The 19,271-nt window shown below is 47.8% G+C and overlaps 5 pseudogenes; all 5 read right to left on the bottom strand.

Moving 5' to 3' along the window:
- Window positions 1-12,471: 12,471 nt before the first annotated feature.
- Window positions 12,472-12,590, bottom strand: LOC146861698 (5S ribosomal RNA; annotated as a pseudogene).
- A 114-nt stretch (window positions 12,591-12,704) lies between these two features.
- On the bottom strand, window positions 12,705-12,813 carry LOC146861697 (5S ribosomal RNA; annotated as a pseudogene).
- Window positions 12,814-13,404: 591 nt separating this feature from the next.
- On the bottom strand, window positions 13,405-13,523 carry LOC146861696 (5S ribosomal RNA; annotated as a pseudogene).
- A 569-nt stretch (window positions 13,524-14,092) lies between these two features.
- Window positions 14,093-14,210, bottom strand: LOC146861695 (5S ribosomal RNA; annotated as a pseudogene).
- Window positions 14,211-14,545: 335 nt separating this feature from the next.
- On the bottom strand, window positions 14,546-14,664 carry LOC146861694 (5S ribosomal RNA; annotated as a pseudogene).
- Window positions 14,665-19,271: the final 4,607 nt, after the last annotated feature.

Here is a 19,271-nt window from a genome sequence, read left to right as displayed (position 1 = left end):
ACAAGTATGGCCTCAGCTTCTTCAGGGCCCACACCACAGCAAAGGCCTCCCTCTCTATAGCTGACCAACGTTTCTCTCTAGGGGTTAGCCTTCTGCTTATGAAAGCTACTAGCTGGTCTTGACCTTCATCATTAAGTTGAGACAGTACAGCTCCCACACCCAGCTCTGAAGCATCTGTTTGAACCATGAACTTCTTTTTGTAATCTGGACTCGGCAAGATAGGGGCAGTGCGCATTGCCTGCTTGAGGTCATCAAATGCCTTTTGACAGCTAGCTGTCCACTGAACCTTTTTTGCATTTTCTTAGAGGTCAGATCATCAGTTAAGGGGGTCACTATAGATCCATATCCCTTAACAAACCTCCTATAGTACCCAGTCAGGCCTAAAAAGGCTCTAACTTGTGTCTGGGTGGTTGGAGCTACCCATTCCATTATGGTCTGGATTTTGCTCTGTTATGGTTGAACCTGGCCTCCACCTACAAGGTGGCCCAGGTACACAACCTGACTCTGCCCTATCTGGCACTTAGTGGCCTTGATAGTGAGGCCTGCTTTTTGCAGGGCCTCCAAAACATTTCTGAGGTGGACCAGGTGATCCTGCCAGGTGGAACTAAAGACAGCAATATCATCAAGATAAGCCGAGCAATAGGTTTCCATACCAGTCAGAACTTTATTCACCAACCTCTGAAAAGTGGCAGGTGTATTCTTCAACCCAAAGGGCATTACCACAAAGTGGTAGTGCCCACCAGGGGTTGAAAATGCTGTTTTGGCCTTGGCATCATCAGCTAACTTGATTTGCCAGTAGCCAGCTGTTAGGTGAAATGTACTAAGATACTTGGCTGAGGCCAAAGTGTCTATAAGTTTATCTGCCCTAGGAATTGGATAGGCATCAGTCCTGGTGACTTCATTGAGGCCTCTGTAGTCAACACAAAACCTCATTTCTTTCTCACCACCCTGGGTATGAGGTTTGGGCACAAGGACTGCTGGACTATCCCAAGGGTATCTGAAGGCTCAATAACACCTAGTTCCAACATTTTCTGGACTTCAGTCCTGATACAGTCCCTGACATGGTCAGGTTGCCTGTAGATTTTACTCTTGACAGGCAGACTGTCCCCAGTGTCCACCTCATGGGTGCACCAGGAAGTCTGACTTGGGGTCAGGCTAAACATATGTCTGAACTGTTGCAGAACTTGTCTGCATTCAGTTTGCTTATGCTCAGTGAGGCTGCTTGCCAAAGCAACACCATCAACTGACCCATCATCAGGGTTCTGTGAGAGCAGGTCAGGGAGAGGATCACTCTCCTCCTCCTGGTCCTCATCAGTTGCCATGAGCAAGCCCATGTCAGCCCTGTCCACATATGGCTTTAATCTGTTGACATGGAGCACCCTAAGGGGGCTCCTGGGAGTTCCAAGATCCACCAAGTAGGTGACTTCTCCCTTTTTCTCAACAATTGTATGGGGGCCACTCCATTTGTCCTGGCGAGCTGCTGGGGCCACAGGCTCTAACACCCACACTTTCTGGCCAGGCCTGGCTGATAGACAGTCAGGACAGCCTTTTGGTCATGGCAAGCTTTTTGTAATTCTTGGCTAGCCTCAAGGTTTTTAGTTGCCTTCTTCATGTACTCTGCCATCCGGGAGCGGAGACCAAGTACATAGTCCATCACATCCTGTTTGGGAGGTTTGAGAGGTAACTCCCATCCCTCATTCACCAAACATAAGGGGCCTCTGACAAGGTGCCCAAACAGAAGTTCAAAAGGGCTGTAGCCAACCCCCTTCTGTGGGACCTCCCTGTATGCAAACAGAAGGCAGGGAAGTAAAAGGTCCCATTTTCGCCTAAGCTTTTCTGGGAGGCCTTTAATCATTCCCTTTAGGGTTTTGTTGAACCTTTCAACTAACCCATTGCATTGTGGGTGATAGGGAGTAGTGAATTAGTAGTTGACACCACACTCCTTCCACATTGCTTTTAGATACCCTGACATGAAGTTTGTACCTCTATCAGCTATAACCTCCTTAGGGAAACCCACTCTGGAGAAGACTCCAATGAGGGCTCTTGCTACTACAGGGGCTGTGGTGGTCCTGAGGGGAATTGCTTCTGGGTACCTGGTGGCATGATCCACTACCACCAGGATAAACCTGTGCCCAGATGCTGTTGGAGGGTCAAGGGGACCAACAATGTCAATCCCTACCCTTTCAAAGGGAACCCCCACCATAGGTAGTGGTATCAGGGGGGCCTTTGTTGTGCCACCTGACTTGCTACTGGCTTGGCAAGTGACACAGGAGCGATAAAACTCCTTGGTGTCCTCTGACATGTGGGGCCAAGGAAAATGAGGGACGCTTGTCCCAGATTTTGTTTTGGCCCAAGTGTCCTGCCAATGGGATGTCATGTGCTAGGGTCAAGAGGAACCCCCTAAACTTCTGAGGTATTACCAACCTCCTGGTGGCTCCAGGGGTAGGATCTCTAGCCTCAGGATATAAGAGACCCTCATACTAATAAACCTTATGGGACCCACTAGCACTCCCAGCAGCCTCAGCAGCAGCTTGCTGTCTGAGGGGTTCAAGTGAGGGGCAGCACTGTTGCTCCTTACTCAGATCTTCCCTGGAAAGTCCCCCTGCCCCCAAGAACTCAACCGGACCAGGCTCAAGTTCCTCTGGGGCAGTTCCTTCTTCAGGCTCTGCTTCTCCTCCCTCAGGAGGGGAATCTGAGATCTGAGACAGAGGGGAAGGCACAGCCTTAACCCTACTGCTCCTCCTCTTGGGTAGCATCTGGTCCATAGTTTCAGGATCCAGAGCTGGTTCAGCTTTATGCATTTTGGCCCGTGAACTGGTCACAGCAAATACCAACATCTCAGCATGAGTCCATAAATCCACTTCAGACCAGGCTGAAGTCTCCAGATCATTGTCCAACAAACATTCAACAGGGAGGTCTGCACTGACTACTACCTTTTTGAGGCCAGTTACCCCTCCCCAGGAGAAATCCACAACTGCCAGACTATGGTTGGTCCTGACATTGCTTGCATTGGTAACCTGGTACATTTCACCCAGGAGGAAATGTGCAGGGTCCACTAGATCCTCTGCCACCATGGTGACACTAGCACCTGTGTCCCTGAATGCCAAAGCCTGTTTGCCATTTATTATAGGCTGCTGTTTGTATTTGCCCAGATTACTGGGGCTCACTAGGAAGGACATATCAAGGTCTCCCTCACAAACTAGCAATACCTGTGTTGGTACTCTGACTAGGCCAGAGTCCACATCAGAACCCAGGGTCAACCCTACTACACCCTTATTCTGGTTACCACCTCCACCAATGACTGCACTAGGGAGAACAGTTGCCTTAGGGGCTGAAGTGGTGGTGGTTTGGTCTTTGGACTTGGTCCAATCGGAAGTCAGGTGCCCTTTCTGTTTAAAGAACTTGCACCAGGGCTTCTTTTGGCCTTTTTCCTTTGTAGCCTGTGAATCCCCACCAGATGCAGATTTTTGGGGCCCTTGTGAAGACTTCTGGTCTTTTGCCTTATCCCCACCTTTATCTGAGCCTTTAGGATCTTGCTTCTTGGTGTCACCCCCTTGGTTCTGGGTTTCCTGCCTCACCCTGGTTCTGACCCATTTGGCTGCCTTCTTTCCCAATTCTTGGGGAGAGGTCAGATCAGAGTCCACCAGGTACTGATGCAACAACTGGTTTTGGCAATTATTAAGGATCTGTTCTCTCATGATAAGATTATACAATCCCTTAAAATCAGTAACTCTACTACCAACCAGCCAACCTTCTAGAGCCTTGGTTGCACACTCAACAAAGTCAGTCCAATCCTGAGTCTGTGCTTTCTGGATATCTCTGAAGTTCAACCTGTACTGTTCAGTGGTTAAGCCAAACCCATCTATTAATGCACTCTTCAGGGCTTCATAGTCATTAGCATCCTCTTATCTAACAGTGAGGAGCTTGTCTATACCTTCATCAGAAAAGGAGAGCCACAAGATTGCTGCCCACTGTTTCTGGGGGACCTGTTGAACTTTACAGGCCCTCTCCATAGCAGTTATCCACTTGTGGATATCATCCCCACTCTGGTAGGGAGGAACAACCTTGGACAGGTTCCTATGGTCTGGGATATAATCTCTTATTCTAGGGACACTGTTGCTGCCACCAGGGGTATCTACCCCCTCTTTTCTAGAAGCTCTCTGGAGCTCAAAGACTTCTCTATCTAAGGCCAATTGCTTGGTTCTGAGGTCAAGCCTAGCTTCCTCATACTGGAGCATCTTGTACCTTCTTTCAGAGGAGGTCTCTCTATGTAATATGAGTTCCTCTGATGGACAGAATCCTTGTCAGAGTGATATGAGTGGTTAGATTCCCTTGAAGGGGACCTAGGCCTCTCTCCCACTCTGTCAACTCTCTTAGGGAGAATTACTCTGGCCTGTTCAGACCTTTCTGGGTCTGGCCCTTCAATCACAGACTCCAGGTCATCTTGATTTTCATCATCAGACCCAGAGACTATGGCAGACCCAACCCCTGATCCAGATCCACCAGCTTCTAGAGCCAGTCTAAGATCATCTGCTACAAGTAGATTTATCAGGTGTTGTGTGGAGGGACTCTGTCCTAATCCCAGGTGTCTTGCAACACACATGGCCTTCAAGTCAAAGAAGGTCATGTCCTTATACTGGGGTGGGCTGGATCCACTGGGTCCATCCCTTGAGGACTTTCTAGTGTTATGCAGTGTTGTACTACCTACACTAGTTTGTGGCCTACTGATCCTAGCTTGAGCTGTAGCAAGGGTGTGCTATCCCTTCACAAACATCTCTAAGTTCAGTAGAACTTATTGATACTAAGCTTGACTTTTATATGTACCTTGAGTACCTTTAGTGGTTTTCAGTTAGTAATTCAAATTGAGATTTTCTGGTAAAACAATGGCAAGCTTTAATCCCACACGCTGCCCACCAATGTGAGATGTTGGCCTGTCATATGCTGGTCACTAGTTATAGTGGCCACCTTGCACCAGTCCAATTCGACTTTTATGGTAGATAGGTTTAAGACAACCTTTTAAAGAAAGCTATCCTAGTGGTAGCTGTGGAGAGCAGCCTTCAGGCTAAGTCTAAGAGGAATGTAAAGCAGCCTGTTTTACCTTATAATCTCTTGAATTACCAAATGAAAGGACACCATACAGGTATATATATCAAATATATATGTATTTATTTCTAGACACCCTCTACTAATCTCTTTATGAGATTAGAAGCCAGGAACACATTTAAATATCAACGTTTCACAATAAGTTAAGCACAAATATGGCTGGGGCCCTAGGGGCGTACCAGACCATATACTAAAAAAAATGGGTTAAGAAATTCGACTTGCAAAATGACAAGGCCTAGGGCCTGTAGAATCGCTGGGGCTTCACTACTGCAGTGAAAGCAGGTAAGTAACAGACCCACGGGAGACGCATGCAGTGTGTGAATACAGCCGCGGGATCCCTATTGATTATAATGGAGCAAGTCGCGGTTTGATTTTTAAAGTTTTAGGGTACTTCGAGGAAGTCTACAAGCAAGCCACTTACAAGGTAAGTAATTCGAGGGCCAACACACACTAGGGCACCGGAGTGCACGAGTTACCTCACCCAGGGAAGCCGGGTGCATAGGTGTCTTTTGGTGTCGCGTCGCGTCGCTGTTTTCTATGGAGACCAAAGAAGACTTGCTGCTTGCGTCGACTGAAGAAGTGTCCGGTAGAATCCAAGGGTGGATTCGAGATGCAGACGACCTGAAAATTGAAGGGACAGTGTTCAAAGTCACTTGCCAGTGACCAGGAAGATGGCTGACCACCGATGTCCGGTGATTTCAGGTCGTTGATGGTGTTTTGACTCTTTGCCCACGAGGTCCAGGAGATATCGACGATGACCAGCAGCTGGATTCGGAGTGTCCCATGACGTCTGCAGCTGACTGCGGTGTCGGCAACCAGATTGGAGCCAACAAGCCTTGGCAACTGCAAGTCTCATGGAAATCAAAGAAGGTCAGCGTTGCAGACCAGCAAGGTCTGAGGGACTCACCCAGTGAGGGTGAGTGAGGGCAGGCCTGGAGCAACCAGGGGAGCCCTTTGAGTTGATAAGAAAGTCTTCGGGGGACCCACAAGCCAACGGGCAAGGGATCGCAAAGATGCCTCGTGAGGAAATGCTTCACAGGAGCCCACGGTCACTCGGGATGGGGTAGGCGTCTGAGTTTTGCTGCAAAACCTGCTGGAGGTTTGGGCCACAAATGGTCCAATGCACAAGTTCGTAGAACGTTGTGAAGGGGTTGCACTCGACAATAGTGAACGGTACACGGGTACTGCTGTTCCTCGTCACTCGTGGGGTCCACTCGCCTCAGCTCTGCTGGGGACTCACAATGGCCGTCAAGTCAGGAAATCTACTTCCGGGGCTGCAGGGACTTCGAACTCCGGCGGGAGCAGGAAAGTTTGCGACCGTTGATTAAGGTTTTTGGTGCCTGCCAAGCAGGGGAGTCCCTCCTTGACCCAAAGGGAGATTCTTCTGACTTCCAAAGGTAGTGGAACGTCGAAGGGCCAGGATTCTTCTTTGTAGAGCGTCGTCCAGGGTTATCTGCTTTGCAATGGCAAAGTTTGCTATCTTATACTGAAGATAGGGGAGGCACTAGCTCTATGTCCACTCCTCTGGGAGGGTCAGGGTAGGGGGTGGATACACCCACTTCCCTTTGTCCAGTTTTGCGCCAGAGCAGGGACAGGTAGCCCCTGAACCGGTTTGAGCTGGCATATGCACAGAGGAGCCTACTGCTCTCCCAGTGCAGGACTTCAAAGCACTATAGAAGTGCACCCACCCAGCTCCAATACACTAAATCCTGTCTGGAAGGTGGTGACACCTCCCTGTGACAGGATGCCTATTGTTGGGCCTCCTCCACTGCAAGTTTCAGTCAGCAGCAGGAGGGCAGCCCAGTGTCTGTGCTGGTGGCATCCATTTTGTGATGCCAGGGCTCTTTCAGATTTCTGTCGTTTTACTACAGTGGGTACATGTCGTTTCCTCTAGAAGGGTGGGATCATGCTGCCACGTCATGGACTGATGTAGGGGTATGATTCCAAGTTGTTTGACACCAAACTCGACATGTTTTGATGCAGTCATTCCAAAGTTAGTATTATAATGCACTTAAGAGTATATGGTTTAACCGCATCCACAAACAGCCATAGAGAATAGACTCTAGTAGCTGCAGAGGGGCCCTGCTCATGCAGAGGCACCCCCTCACATTGTAAACCAAGCACCCTGTCCTCAGGATTGATAGGGCCTGCCATAGGGGTGGCTGATAGGTTTATATGTGTGTGTATGGTGAGATATAGAAACCTATATCTCAGTGAGGAGTGCTAACACTACCTCACCCAGGCTGCAGTAGCAGGCCTGTGGTGTCAGATTGAGAATGCTTCCCAGGGGTGGCATAATACCTACTGCAGCCCCTGGTAGGCCTGTCAAGTGCCTATGCCCTAGGTACCTAAGGTACCATATACTAGGGGCTCATAAGGTACCACAGTATCCAATCACTAGTGTATCTAATATGCACACCAAGTTGTTTAGAGAGAACAGAGAGACTGGGGCCCTGATTAGCAGGGACCCAGCCAGACTATAGCCAGAAACCAGTGTATACATCAGAAAAAAAGTGGGGGCAACATAAGTGCAGATCCTACTCTCCTACAGTGGGTGGCTAATATCTTGGCGAGAATTTTATAATCATGGTTAAGCAGTGACAATGGTCTATAGGACGAGCAGTGGCGCAGCGATTTCCCTGGTTTAAGCAGTAGCGTGATAATAGCCTAGTGCATTGTTGGGGAAAGAGCTCCGGTTTGTAGTCCCTCGTTATACACTTCAATTAATCGTGGAGCTAATTCATGTTGGTAAGCTTTATAAAATTCCCCAGTTAGGCCATCAGCTCCAGGGGCACGGCTCCCATCCAAGTCCCCCATTGCTTGCCTAATTTCCATCACATCTCTCGGGGAAGCCAAAAACTAGTGCTGTCCCAACTCCAACCAGACCATAGCAACCTCTTGTAGATAGTCCAACAAGCCCTGCCCCGTCGGAGGGTCAGGCGTCCTGTATAAATGGGTATAGTGAGTAAGAAAAGCTGCAGTGATGTTGGTTCCTTTCGTCAGTGTGCCATCTGTGTCCGTATCAAGGTGCGTGATAAATGCTGACTGGTAATGGGGCCGTAGTATGCGAGCTATTGTCCTGCCGGGTCGCTCACCCTCCCCATATATCCGCATGCAAGCATATTTGTCGAGAAATGTGATCTCCTGGGCAGCAGCGTTAGTGAATTCAGTCATTAGCATTGCACAGGCGTGCAATGATTCAGGTGAGGAGGTGGTCTGTGCGGATATATCCATGTCTCTAAGTTTCTGTTAAATTTTCTCAAGCACCCCTGAGTGTTTAGAAATGAAGACCCCACGAAAAAATGCCTTAAACGCATCTCACAACAGAGCCTGTGAAGATACAGTCCCTTTGTTATGTGAGAAATATTCCTTGATAGAATTACCCACTTCAGCATAGAACACCTGATCAAGTAAGGCTGATGGAGGGAACCTCAACAAAGGTCGCTGTCTTGGTAGTGTAGGGAAATCAACTGAGAGCAAAACAGGGGAATGATCAGATAGAGTGTGGGGGAGATAATCAATCATTTGCACTTCTAACAATAAGTGTGGGGTAAGGTACCAGTGATCTATTTGGGACCACGAGCCATGTGGAGTGGAGTAAAAGGAGTAGTTGCGGGCCCCTGGGTGTGACGTGCGCCATGGGTCTGTGAGTAACTGAGAATCCAAAAGTTTAGTAAGGCCCAGAGTAGCATGTGGCTTCATAATACGTCCTAGCCCTGAGGTGTCAACAGCGGGGTCTAATGTGAGATTAAAATCACCACCCATAACTATATTGTCTACTCCCAAGCGATAAATATGTGTAGCGATTTTGTGGGGGAAAAAAGCAGTATCAGCATTTGGTGCATACACATTAACCAGTAGAATCAATACCCCCCCTAGCAGTCCCAGCACAATAATATACCTGCCCTCATCGTCTGTTATCACTTCTGAGACCTGAAAAGGAAGGGAGCGATGTATAAAAGCGCACCCCCACCCCCCCTGGAATATATACTATATTTGGCAAACAAACGGTGGCTGCCCCATGCCGCTGCAAAACCATGTGCAGGTAGTGGAGCGTAATGCATCTCCTGAAGGAAGGCTATCTGAATGGAATGCCTAGCCAAGTATGCTAAAACCTGTCAGTTCTTCTTGAGATTAGACTATCCCCGCACATTCCAGGACAGACATCGAAGGCGCAAGCAATGGCCACGCTCTTCTCCATGGGTCAACTAAGCATCATTAAATAGATAATTTCCAGAAGCGGGATTATAAAAAATGCACTCTGTATAAAATGAGTAAGTTGCGCTCCGTACCAACATAGAACCAAACAGTAAACACACACGCACCCCCCCACCCCTATCGGATACACAAAAACGAGGCACCCGGTGAATCCCAATCCAATAGTAATAGATGGAAAAAACAGAGAAGAAGAGGTAGAGAGACGGGGAAAAGAAGAGCATGATAACATCCTGGGGGGGTGAGGCAATGCCCCAGTGAAGCCGTCTCTGCATAAAGCATGTAAAGCTAGAGTCATGTCCACCCAATATGGGCTCATAACACATCAGTCAATCAGAAGTACCTCAGGATGTAGCGACATTATTTTGGCAAACCATGAAATGTGAAAAGTAACCATGTTTGGTGCTCCACACCAGACCCAGAGCAATTTCTCGGCCATTAACTATGCATAAGATTGCCACTGGCCATCAAGAGTCAGGAGTATGGCCACCATTTCTCTCTCGTGGGCCGCTTCCATCTTGCTGTTTCTTTCAAAACCTCGTCGCTTCATCTAGGGTGTCAAAGACATGTGCTTTACCTCCGATCTGAACCCTAAGACGAGCCGGATACAGCATGGCATATTTAACATTCGCCTTCTGTAGGGAGCGTTTAATGTCCATATACTTTTGGCGAGCTTCTTGTACCATGGGTGTAAAGTCTGGGAAGACTGCGATGTTCGATCCCTGGTAGGTGAGTGTGCCACGTTCTCTCGAGAACCGGAGGGCGGTATCAAGGTCCTGGTAATTCAGGAGCTTAGAAATGATCATTCTAGGGGTTGCTCCAGGCACCGGGCGTTGTCCTAATGTACGATGCATGTGCTCCACCACAACAGTAGTAGAGAAAGCTTCCCTCCCGAAAACCTCTCATAATACCGATTCGACGAACCTGGCCATGGGCCCAGTGTCCATGGACTTGGCTATATCAGCAATAGGGACGTTGCTGCGGCACGATCGAGCCTCCAAATCTTCAGCCTTAGTAGCAAGCAGCTTTAGTAGGTTCTCTGCACGCTCCAATCATTTCTGAACAGTTGGCTATGTGTCTTCTAAGTCTTAGATTCGATGTTCAGCAGCCATCATTCGAGTATCTTGGGCCTCGAGGCGACGGTGAATATCATCCAGCCGGGTGGTGAGGGTGTCCAGACGGGTGTCGATGGCGTGAAACCCGGCTCGTAATTCAGCCATTATGGCGGCAGTTCCATCTAATTGGCTGGACTCTGGATCGTTAAGGCCCTCAGCTTCTTCTCGCCTCGGGTTTTTCCGGCCTCGAAGGTGAGCTGACGCTGCTTAGGGTCGGTGCGGCCCATATTGCTTCGCAGGCGGAATATATTGCACCACTGGCATGGGACACAGTGCACTTTTCACAGTCAATTAGGCCAAGTCACTCCACATGCATAGAAAAGAAGCAGCAGTATCTGAAAGGGTCGCAGCTAGCAATGAATGTATCTCACATGCAACAAAGCACAATCAGCCTGGTCCCTCTTCGAGTGCGCCACGGGTAATGGACAATTGGATTCCGGTAGGCCAGCGATAATTAAAGGCCCAGTGGCAGTGGAACTATTAGTATGGGCCTGCTATATCTTTAATCATGCCATACATTTATGCCTGGGTTCCATGAATAACATCCAGTGGGGCCTCTCCTACCTCGCGTCGCGGGCGCCACCAGCAACACACACCACCGTCTTTGTCCAGAGCAGTGGGGCCCAGCCATACCCGTAGAATTGTAGGGAAGTGCAGCCGGCGTCTCCAAGTCATCCAATCAGGCTCCGGAACACGGCCCGCTGTGTGGGCTCCAGACACCGTCCCCAGGCTCACCCGAGACCCTATCGTCTCGAGGCCTCCGAGAGCCGCATCGGGTCTGGGAGCGCGCCGCGCCGATCTGGGCTGAGTGGGCACCTCCAGGCAGCCTAGTCAGCTCGTTCAGCATCCGGGGACCTCCCGATGCATACCGCTACGAAGTCCTCGGCATTAGGGTACGGGCGAACGCTCCAAAAACGGGCGATGGCTCCTGGAGCTTCAGAGTCAAGCGGCCATCTTGGTCGCTGCCTCAGCCACGCCCCAGGCATCAGTGTGGGTTTAATGTGCTGAGAAGTTTGATACCAAACTTCTCAGTTTTCAGTGTAGCCATTATGGTGCTGTGGAGTTCGTAATGACAAACTTCCAGCACCATATACTCTTAATGGCAGCACTGCACTTACAATGTCTAAGAATGGACTCAGATGCTGTAGGGGTACAGGGCTCATGCACCTGTACCCTTACCACTGGTATACTGCACCCAAATAGAAGGGTGACTGACCTATGCCAGGGCAGTGGGTTATAGGCATGGCACGCAGAGATGTGTGCCATGTCGACTCCTCACTGCACCAAAACACGCAGCCTGCAAAGGCAGTATATGAGTGTAATGGTACACGACCTCTAAGGGTGGCACAATAAGTGCTGCAGCCCTTAGAGGCCTTCTCTGGTCAAAGTGACCTGGGTACCTGTGGTACCATTTACCAGGGACTGATCTGTGGCCGGAGATGCCAATTGGGTTTAGGCTTCAATGCAGTTTTGGGGAAAGAACATAGGCCCTGGGTACCTGATTAGCAGGAAGCCCAGGGCGCACTCAGTCAAAGCACATCAGCAAAAAGTGGGGGCAAGCATGCAGAAAGAGGGAACTTTCTAGTCTACTCCACCTGGTATTCCCAGGCCGTCTCCCATCCAGGTACAAACTAGGCCCGACTCTGCCTAACTTCTGAGAGCAGAAGAGATCAAGTGCCTTAAGAGTGGTTTGGATGTAGGTATGAAGAACTCTGACTTTGGGGCACTACGCTTTTTTCATTCTACTTCAGTGCTGGCCATAGTAAGCGAATTAAGCTATCCTCATTCACCTAAAACAAAAAAAACCCTACAGCACCTGCAATTCCCAGGTGGTCTCCCATCCAGGTACTAACCAGTTCTGACCCTGCTTACCTTCTGAGATCAGACAAAATAAGATGCTTTCAGAGTGGTTACGCCCTGGGCATGAAAAGCACTGACTTTGGGGCTCCTAGCTTTTACATTCTACTTCACTACTGGCCATAGTAAGCGAGACACGCCACCCTCATTCACCTAAATCAAAACAACAACAAAAACAAAAAGCCTACAGCACCTGGTATTACCAGGTGGTCTTCCATCCAGGTACTACCCGGGCCCAACGCTGCTTAACTTATGAGATCAGAGGAGATCATGTGCTTTCAGTGTGGTATGGCAGTAGACATGAAGAGCAATGACTTTGGGGCTCTTAGCACTTTTCATTCTACTTCAGTGTTGGCCATGGTAAGCGAGACACGCCACCCTCATTCACCTAAAGTAAAACAAATAAATTAAAAAAGCCTACAGCACATGGTATTCCTATGCGGTCTCCCATCCAGGTACTAACCAGGCCTGACCCTGCTTAACTTCTGAGATCAGATGCTTTCAGGGTGGTTTAGCCATAGGCATGAAGAGCACTGACTTTAGGGCTCTTAGCTTTTTCATTCTACTTCAGTGCTGGCCATAGTAAGCAAGACACGCCACCATCATTCACCTAAAGCAAAACAAAAAACCTACACCACCTGGTATTCCCAGGCAGTCTTGCATCCAGGTACTAACAAGGCATGACCCTGCTTAACTTCTGAGATCAGGTGCTTTTAGCACGGTATGGCCATAGGCATGAAGAGCACTGACTTTGGGGATCATAGCTGTTTTCATTCTACTTCAGTGCTGGCCATAGTACACAAGATAAGCCATCCCGATTCACCTAAAGCAAAACAACAACAAAAAAAAGCCAACAGTACCTGGTTTTCCCTGGCGGCCTCTCATCCAGGTACTAACCAGGCCCGACCATACTTTACTTCTGGGATCAGACAAGATAAGGTGCTTTCAGGGTGTTATGGCCCTAGACATGAAGTCTTTGGGCTCTTAGCTTTTTTCATTCTATTTTAGTGCTGACCATAGTAAGTGAGACACGAAACTCTCATTCACCAAAAGCAAAACAAAAAGCCTACAGCACCTGGTATTCCCAGGCAGTCATCCATCCAGGTACTAACTAAGCCTACAGCACCTGGTATTCCCAGGCAGTCATCCATCCAGGTACTAACCAGGCTGGACCCTACTTAACTTCTGAGATCAGACAAGATCAGGTGCTTTCAGGCTGTTATGGCCATAGGCATGATGAGAACTGACTTTGGGCTTCGTAGATTTTTTCATTCTACTTCAGTACTGGCCATAGTAAGCGAGACAAGCCAGCCTCATTCACCTAAAGCAAAACATAAAAAAGCCTACAGGGCGTGGTATTCCCAGGCGGTCTTCCATCAAGGTAGTAACCATGCCGCACCCTGCTTAACTTCTGAGATCAGAGGAAATCATGTTTCAGGGTGGGTATGGCCATAGGTATGAAGAGCACTGACTTTGGCGCTCTTAGTTCTTTTCATTCTACTTCAGTGTAGGCAATAGTAAGCGAGATAAGCCACCCTCATTCACCTAAAGCAAAAGAACAAAAACAAACAAAAAGCCTACAACACCTGGTATGCCCAGGCTGCCTCTCATCCAAGGATTAACAAGGCCAGACATTGATTGACTGCTGATATTAGATGAGATCAAGTGCTTTAAGGGTGGTATGGTCTTAGGCATGAAAAGCACTGACTTTGGGGATTTACATTTTTTCCATTCTACTTCAGTGATGGCCATAGTATGCAAGACAAGTCACTCTCATTCACCTAAAGCAAAAAAAAAAAAGAAGCCTACAGCACCTGCTATTCTCAGACAGTCTCCCATCCAGGTACTAACCAGGCCCAACCCCCTTAACTTCTGACATCAGATGAGATCAGGTGCATTTAGCATGGTATGGCTGTAGGCATGAAGAGCACTGACTTTCGGGCTGTTATCTTTTTTCATTCAACTTCAGTGCTATTCATACTATGTGAGACACCCCACCCTTATTTACCTACAGCAAAACAAAAAAAATAAAAAAAGCCTACTACCTAGTATTCCCAGGCGGTCTTCCAACCAGGTACTAACCAGGCCCGTCCCTGCTTAACTTCTGAGATCATACGAGATGAGATGCTTTCAGGCTGGTTTAACCACAGGCATGTAGAGCACTGACCTTGGGGTTCCTCGCCTTTTCATTCTACTTCAGTGCTGGCCATAGTAAGCGAGACACGTCATCCTCATTCACCTAAAGCAAAACAAAAAGCCTACAGCACCTGGTATTCACAGGGGGTCTCTCATCAAGGTACTAACCAGGCCCAACCCTGCCTAACTTCTGAGGTCAGACAAGATCAGATGCTTTTAGAGAGGAATTGCCATATTCATGAAAAGCACTGACTTTGGGGCTATTAGCCTTTTCATTCTACTTCAGTGCTGGCCATGGTAAGTGAGACACGTCACCGTCATTCACCTAAATCAAAACAAAAAGCCTATAGCACCTGGTATTCCCAGGGGGTCTCCCATCAAGGTGCTAACCAGGCACAACCCTGCTTACCTTCTGAGATCAGACAACATCAGGTGCTTTTAAAGTAGTATGGCTGTACGCATGAAGAGCACTGATTTTGGGGAGCATAGCTTTTTTCATTCTACTTCCGTGCTGGCCATAGTACACAAGCCAAGCCATCCTCATTCACCAGAGCAAAACAAAAAGCCTACACCACCTGGTATTACCAGGCGGTCTCCCCTCCAGGTACTAACCATGGCAAACCTACTTAAATACTGAGATCAGGTACTTTCAGGGTGGTGTAGCCGTAGGTATGGAGAGCACTGACTTTGGGGCTCTTAGCTTTTTTCATTCTACTTCAGTGCTGGACATAGTAAGTGAGACAAGACACCCGTATGAAGCTGGCTATGTATATACTATACCACATTGAGGTTTAGTGTGCACAGAGTCCAGTGGAATACCAAAGGTAGGCAGAGGTAAAGTTAGATAGCACCTCAACCTCTATTTGTGGTAGTGTGGTTGAGCAGTAAGGCAGTGTCAGAGGACAGTGTAAAGCATTTGTTGTACACACTCAGTCAGCAAAGGAACTCATACAGTCAAAGACTGAACTTCAGACCAATTGTTTTTGTATAAAAATATTCTTTTAGTTATTTTATTTTCCAGAACCAAGCAAGCCTGGCACAGGTAAGCAATAAATACTTTACAGTAGTAATGCAGTTTGTAAACAGTTTGAATTGTATTGCCTATGCACTTTGTTTTGACTTACACTATGGTTGCAGAGAAATGCAATACTTTGTAAATACAGTATATAGACTTGAACAGGCTTTTCAGTAAAATACCAGGTAAGTTACTTTTTAGATTACTTTTCTTTCTCAGAGTTGTTTACCTAGATACTACTCTGGGACATTTTCTGTAAACAGGTAAGTAAAATTGTTTTGCTTAAATAGCACAATTTTAAAGAAGTTATTTAGGTTTTCAAACTCCACACTTAGAAACATTTCCAAGAAAAACAGTCAATGTTATCCTATGGAGGAAAGTAGTGTTATCGGTTTTGAGGTAAGTATTCGGTAGTGGGAGTTGAGGTTCTGAAGGTACTCTCAGGGGTCCCCCAGGGTCAAGGATGCACTCTAGTTACACCCTCAGCGGCACTAGGGTGGCTGGGTGCAGAGTGCTGAGGCCTAATGTTATCCAAAGGGGGATAGGGGGCCTCTGGTTGTTAGCTGCTGACGAGCAGGCCACTTGATTGTGGGAGCACAGCTCCTTGACTTTAGCTCAGGGCAAATGAGGAAACAAAGAAGCACCAAAGGTGCACCCTCAGCGGCACTAGGGTGGCCGGGTACAGGGTGCTGTTTCAACGTTGGGCGCCCTGTTGTTTGCAATGGGGAACCTCCGGTTTGCAAAGGCCCTGCAGGCTTGGGGACGAAGGTCTTCTGGGTGCGACCACCACTTAGAGAGCTAAGTTGGGAAGTTGGGGGCTGGTTAGGTACCGCCGGTTTGGCAACCCAAGGCCGTGGGGCGTCAGGTGCAGGGGTGCCTTTTGGGGTCGGGACTTTTTACCAGCTCCTGGTTGCGGTTGGGGGAACCTTCCGGGCTTAGGCTGCAGGCGCCGACTGGAGGCTTGAGGCAGGTCAGGGGTCACTGGATCTTGAGTTAAGATCGCCGGAGGGACTTCCTCATGGTGTTTGCCCACTCGAGCTTGGGCCGTGGACGGTGGGTGCAGAGTGGGCAGATCCGCAGTGTCCGGCCAGAACCAGAGGTTGCAGATGAACAAATCCGGTGTTCACGGGAGAGACGGTCTTTGAGGGGGAAAGCAGGCAGGTCCTCCGGGGTTTTCAAGGTTGCTGGCTGTAGGACATACCGAGATTTTACAGGAGCAGGTTCGAGGTAGAGACAGGCCGGTACGGCTGGGGACAAGTCAGTGGGTGTCTTCCTCTTGTTAGCTTCTGCACGGCTCTTCGGTCCTTCCTCTTCTTCTCTTGTAGTTTCTTCTTATCTGAGGAAGCAAGGTTCAGGGTTGCCCCTAAATACTAGATTTAGGGGCGTTACAGGTAGGTAAAAAGGTTTGGACTAATGGGTCCCTTCCGTGGCTGGGTACACCCCCTATTATGCCACCCTCCAGTGGGTGGGGAGCATAAGCCTTTCCCTGGTTGGCTGAGTCCCCTCATCTGCAAGATGGCGGGGACTGAGAGTTGTGCATCACCTCCCCTACCTGAGGGATGGTGTTTGCAGAGGTGGGCACACCTCTCTTCCTCACTTGTTTTTCCCACCAGATTCTCCCACCCAAAGTAGGGGTCAGAACCAGTGGGTACCAGTTGCTGAAAGCACCAAGTGGCCTGGGGAAGCTCATAAAGGCTGCAAACCTTTTAAGCTTCCCCTTCGTGAACCCCGCCCATCCTGGGGGAGAAGACTTGACACCTCATCCCAGGCTGGGCACTGTTTCAGGCCATAGAGAGCAGCAGGCTCTCAACCTAGGGGGAAAAGAAAAATAACAAATGAGGGAGGGAGTAAAGAGGTATAAGATAGAATCAACCTCCTGTACAGATTTTTGATAAACAATAAGATTCTACCTTACAAAAAAAAGGTTTATTTTTTGTTTTTTAGTGGTTAGAAAAAGGTGTATTAGTGATCCATGAGATGTCATGGGAAAGCACAATGTGTTTTTAAAATACCCCTCACACACTAAGAATCCCTTAGTGTCATGCTTCATCATAGGGGTCTTCCCGTCCCTCTACGGGGCGGGGCGTGCTTCAACCTACGGAGACGTGGGAGCATTTTTTGTGTGAAATTGGCTATGTGTAGTGTAAGAGTGAGAGTGGTAGGGTCTACGAAGAATGTGAGGTGAGTTGTAAAAATTCCCTGGCTAGTGGAAAAAACAAATTTTATTCACTTCCCTAGCAGGAAATATTATAATGTGGTGAGAGACGTAGGGAGTATGCTATAATGAGATGCCCCTTACTGGGTTAACATGTTTCATAAGCCGTCCCCAAGGCTTTCTTGTCAGGACCTAATACGATTCCTACTGCACTCAAAATATATCTGCTGTTTTATATACGTTGTATGCCTATTTTTTAAATAAATACCCCTTGTAGTATCGAAAAAAAGAAACCGAATTGGTATCTGTAGGGATAGATAAACATAAAATAAACAACAGTGTTGATTGTTTTTGTTAAACACATCACCATAACGTGGAACCACATATTTTGGCAAAAGTTTGCCGTGATATATCTTTCTCTAAGTTCAGGTGCACCTCACTTGTACTTTAAAAACAGGTGTTGTGCTGCCCAAATGGTGATAATTCAGAGTTATTTGATAAAACACACACGTAAAAACACGGTCATATACACACACATGTATCTTTTCTCAACATGCTTTCTGGTTGGAAAAGGCAAAAAAGTCACTTTAGTGAACTTTTTAATGGTATTTCTGCTGAGCATATGAAGGAAATTCAATCATACATCCACTCATACAAACGTCCAAAAGAAGGATCCAAGCTTTTCGTTATTTGTAAACTGACTAAGCGGCATAAGTTCATCATCATGATTTAGTAATGACACATAGATAAGCGTTTTTAAAAAAAGAAGACACAATGTACATACGCTATGTGGAAGGATAGTCTGACTCCATGAGCTGGCACTGAAGGAGAGGTGGCCTCGTAATATACACTGCAGGTAAAGTGGGAGGTCACAGAATGTTAGGTTAACCCAATCTCACCGCATTTTTGAAGTCTTCAGCTTTCTAGATGTTTTCAGACCCGTTTTGCGGGTTTTTCTTCAATTAGTGACCAGATATAAACACGGCGTGAATGTACACAAAATGTTCCACGGAGCTGCGCGAGGGTATTTACGGGCGAGGGCATAGCCTTTATCATGTGAGTAAGACTTGAGCAGGTCTTTAAACACGGCTCTCTTCTTGCACAATACAACCTCCTTGATTTTCTCGTTTTGCTAATGCGGTGAAAATAGGACAACGTTGGGTAAACCACGGACTGATTTGCCCCTCTGAATCTTGAAGGTATCAAATTGTACGATCCCGACTCCCACGAGGCACGCAAATACCGTGTTCTCAATTTTTCCCTTTCGACGATTTGAAGGAAGGTAGTCCTAACCGTGAGTAGATGGTTAGGTTCTAAGAGTGACCAAGGGCAGGGTACACCTTAGCGTGTGTACACCCCCCGGATCACGTTCACTGGTCCTGACGAAAACCCGGTAATAGCAACTGATGGTTGAAACATGTAGACCTTTTTTTCACTTTTTACTCACTACAAGATACCATAGGTCAATCTAACCTATTACGGTATCTATACCGTTTTTTAGCATTCTCCAAATTGCCCTAGAATAAATTATTTGGGTTGGGTTCAATTTGGCCAATTTTTAACCTAAATTCTCTATTCACCTTCACACAAAAACCAGCTCCACTGTAGTCAGGTGTCGCAGCACACCTGGATGGCACTCGGCTGTCCAGGTGGGACCCCGATGATGAAGCATGTC

The sequence above is a fragment of the Triturus cristatus genome, chromosome 3_1 (assembly GCF_964204655.1).
Source record: "Triturus cristatus chromosome 3_1, aTriCri1.1, whole genome shotgun sequence".
In the NCBI taxonomy this organism is placed as follows: domain Eukaryota; kingdom Metazoa; phylum Chordata; class Amphibia; order Caudata; family Salamandridae; genus Triturus; species Triturus cristatus.
The sequence above is the reverse complement of the archived record's forward strand: the minus strand, read 5'-3'. Positions and strand labels throughout refer to the sequence as shown.